At 36.6% G+C, this 4,229-nt stretch overlaps 1 long non-coding RNA gene across 1 annotated transcript; it reads left to right on the top strand.

Annotated features, from left to right (window-relative positions):
• Positions 1–714: 714 nt before the first annotated feature.
• Positions 715–3,568, top strand: LOC119734024. The gene is made up of 3 exons (XR_005272012.1): positions 715–922; positions 1,032–1,093; positions 3,219–3,568. It is a non-coding gene; the product is annotated as an uncharacterized LOC119734024 (long non-coding RNA).
• Positions 3,569–4,229: the final 661 nt, after the last annotated feature.

The following is a 4,229-nucleotide window of genomic DNA, read 5'->3' as shown; positions in this document are numbered from 1 at the left end:
CGGATTCGAGTCCGAATCCGAATCACGAGTCATACAAGTCTGCCTATTGGTCGTAAGCACTAGCTCTATATGAGACGGGTTCAAACGTTTTGTGATGGTGTAATTTAGACCAGCGGCAACTATACTTTCATCTTCTTTCGTATTCAAATTTAAAATACATTTTCATTGTACATGTACATGCATTTCAATAAAATTATTCAGTTATGATTTAAAATCAAGCAGAAATTGCAGGAGAGGTGTTATAAAACAAATATTGACTCCTTTATCTCATGGTGCAGTAAAACTGGCATCCCTCAGTGATCCATCCAGCATTCCATTTTCCGTCGGCTTCGCCTCGGAAAATAACAATGCTTTATGAATCACCTCCCACAGCTAGTTGTACTTCACCAGTCAAAGTACTATAGCACCCAAATGCCACTGCAGTCATACTTACATTACATGTATCTATAACTTCTCATTATTGAAATTTATTTAGAGTTTTATGCACTGTTCTTTAGCATTTTGCTCCCATTCCCATCCTTATACTGCATATCTTCATTACTACATGTATGGTTACTCACCCCACATACTACAAATCCTTATTTCTCACATTTAACACAACTAAATACTTTCAACTCCATATTGCTTAACACAAAATAAAATTGCCACATTCTATATCACAATATAGCTGCCACATCAGTCTCACTTCAACATTCCTCTTTACAAACATGTCTCACCCGTTAAAGAAGGGCCATCGTACTCACTTCAGAGTTTAGATCTCGTTGACAACACACGCAACAAGAAGATAACAGTAAACCTGTGGGGCCGCAGCTCAGAAGTACAAATTCCACCAAGTGGAACTGAAGTGACTGTCGAGAATCTTCTCACCGATTCGTATTAAGACAGAGTAGTGCTCAAAGCTACACAAGAAACAACATTTTTGGTAAGTTTTATCTGCATTTACATACAATGTACTGTACACATATTTTTAGAAATTTTCTTTACAACCAGATACTCTATTCAATAATCTTTCTGTTATTTGTTGTATGCAGACAGAAGAAGCACCTGCAGCGACAGCAAAAACTGTAACGTTTGTTGCATTCATTGAGGACAGGTAATACCTTACACTTCATTACAGTTTCATCATGCTACAAGCAACTATATATAAGCACCTTGCCACTAACAATTCCACTGTATTACATTTGTCTCTAAATGCACTCATAAATTTGCATGCCATTCAACTGTTATACAAATATGACTTACAATAAATTCTGAAAGTACTGGGGGTTGGGAGGTGTGTTCGCATCCATCAAATTTGTATTATATCCATTTTGCAATTGTTGCAAACAAATACAATATACTTTCTAGCCAGTGTCCCATACATAACACTCAACATATACACATTAAAACACATACACAATGTCACCATCTTATTATTACTGTACATGTAATTGCTATAACTTTTTGGATGTCACAGCATGGGGGAGGGTTTCCTCCCTCCTTGGCTGATGACAGAAATTTGTACATACAGCATCCTAAAAACAACTGCCGAGCCATACTTTCATGTCATCATACTGGTTTCCACATCTGCAAAAACAATTTGTTTAATGTGGGAGTCCCGATATAACAGGACACCGCCATTGTGTATGGCGTGTTTATCGTTTATCTCTATGACACCGCGCGCTATAGCGTGCGGAGGGACTTTCCCTCAATGAGAAATAATTTTGCGGAGAGCTCGAGCGGGCAATCGATAAGAAATTCGGACACATGTAGGAGAATGCTGTACGCTAATGTCAGGAACTCAGGAATGACAACCCTGCTTCCTATAATTTCGGGGGACTTAAGTTCCAGGAAGTGAGTATTTATTAAGCCAAGATACATAGACCCACTTTTATTACAGCTTTTTTTGCGTGTAAAGTTTGCAGCCACGTGAGGTATAAAATGAAACTTTCTGCGTAGGCCACATGTACATGTGTTTAACCATGTAGTTCTATGTGTTTTTCACAGTACAGAATGTACACCACTCCATGTACATGCATTGAGACATCCTAACATTCGGGACTGACTGACCCTGGGGTATATATATTAATTATTATTTTTGAAGACGATTACTGAACTAAAAGTGTGTCTAGAACCCAGATATGATTATGAAACTGTGTATTATGTAATATTATTTATTTGTTTTGTTTCAGGGTTTTGTTTTGGGGTTTTCTATTCCTACCTCTTTGATTGACCAAGCATCCGATTGGTAATAAACCGTAGTGATCGAGAAGTGATTGATTGGTGTCCAGTTTCATCCGTGTTTAATCAAGGACGGACCCCAGCCCTAGAATTATAATAGGGTAGACCACCACATTAATTCTAAAATATTCTTTATACACTGTACTCCAAAATACACTGTTTATAGCATTTGTTTTCATTTTTACTCAAACGTACTCAGCACCTTTTACATGTTGTACTGTCATGTCCACATACTACATGTACTATAAACGTACATGTACATACCATCACCTTAACCAATCGTAAACATTAATGCAAACACATCATTAAAGAGTGTAACTCATCACTATGTGGGTGGATGTTTATGAACTAAATACTATTTTCCATATTTCAATTTCCATTCACACATGTCAAAGCACAGAGAAAAAGTAGCTACAAAATTATGTATGCAATTTTTGGGACACTTTGTATATTTTTTCTTTAACAAATACATATTCACAGTCATCAACCACATTCTCACTGTTCCATTCTTCATCACATCCCAGCCGCTATTTTTGTCATTTACCTACCACACACACAATTCTTCACACATGCTTACATAGTAGACTAACACATAGGTTTATGCAACACTTTACTGCACATTCCCTTCATAATACAATGATCAAATTGTCACACATCTGTAGTATGCACAAACTAACATCACCCCATATGCATAAAATGATACTAACACACATACATAATTATCCATGTAATTAGCATTTTCATGAGATCAAACAATTGGATTAGGAACATTAACTACATGAATGTTTATTAGGTACAATAAAACAAATACATCTATAACTTTGTTTGAAGGCATATACTCAATATAGGTTCAAAACATATTAACAGTTGACAAACTACTTTGTCTACTTCTTATTTTTTGTGTCACCAATATAAACTCTCTACCGATAGAACCGTGTTACAAATGTAAACTACTGCCTATAGTAACTAATGTATTCTCCATATATCTCTGTCTTCAGTAACAACATCACTTTCCTTGATGACCTTGACATCGAGTATTATAGCACAGCTGACCTATTCTGTAACACCCTTGCCATTCAGCAACCTGCTGAAGCTCATCAACATCTGCCCTTGACTGTCAACATTGAGCTGCAGACTGTCACAGGCAAAAACACCATCACCTCCATGGCTAAGACATGTGACAGGTAATACAACACAGTCATGACAACTATTATTAATGCCGTGTTCCAGAAGTTAGGGTGTTTGACTCTTGGACAACGATACATGGGTTCAGTCCCTACTACCAGTATGTTGCTTGTGCCCTTCAACTACACACTTAAATAAAATTGCCCCTCTCCACGCACAAGTTTCAATGGCCATAACATGGCTAAATGGCTAGTATTAAACCCAATCAAATGCTCATATCAGCAATGTGGTCCCTGCCCTGATGATAGACACACTAATTCTAAAGCATTTTCACATATTTCAAACAATACAAGCCACTTTCAAATATTTTAAATGCTAGTCATAGACAGTCAAGAAGGTGTTTCACAGTAATATGCACCATTTTGTTCATAAAGCATTCAAGTGCATTACCCCATACACTTTGTACACAATACAATTTCTGCAGAGTGCAAAAAGTCTAGGTTTTTAACATCAATTGTTTCATATTCTTCGTTGGGTACAAAAATACATTTTCTAAACACTTCACATAAACACAATCACCTGTTCTAATTTTCATATCTCTGTGGACACATCACATTTGTTTTCCTTTGTTCCTACACTGTACTGTAACTCCATACACATTCCACATAAAATTCCTTGTGCAGACTTTTTTTCTCTTTAAAATTTCCTTATCCACACTATTCATGCTTTTGTGCTTTATTATTTGTGAATGTCTACTATGCAGCAAACATTCACACAAGTCCAATAAACACACTTTAATTTGACCAATGTTTTGTACACGTAGCTACAATGTTGTCCTAAATGGTTGAAAACCTGACAATAATCATACCCTGCCCCAGTCTCCC

The sequence above is a fragment of the Patiria miniata genome, unplaced genomic scaffold (genome assembly GCF_015706575.1).
Source record: "Patiria miniata isolate m_02_andy unplaced genomic scaffold, ASM1570657v1 HiC_scaffold_26, whole genome shotgun sequence".
In the NCBI taxonomy this organism is placed as follows: domain Eukaryota; kingdom Metazoa; phylum Echinodermata; class Asteroidea; order Valvatida; family Asterinidae; genus Patiria; species Patiria miniata.
Note: the sequence above shows the minus strand (reverse complement) of the source record. Positions and strands in the feature narration are given on the sequence as shown.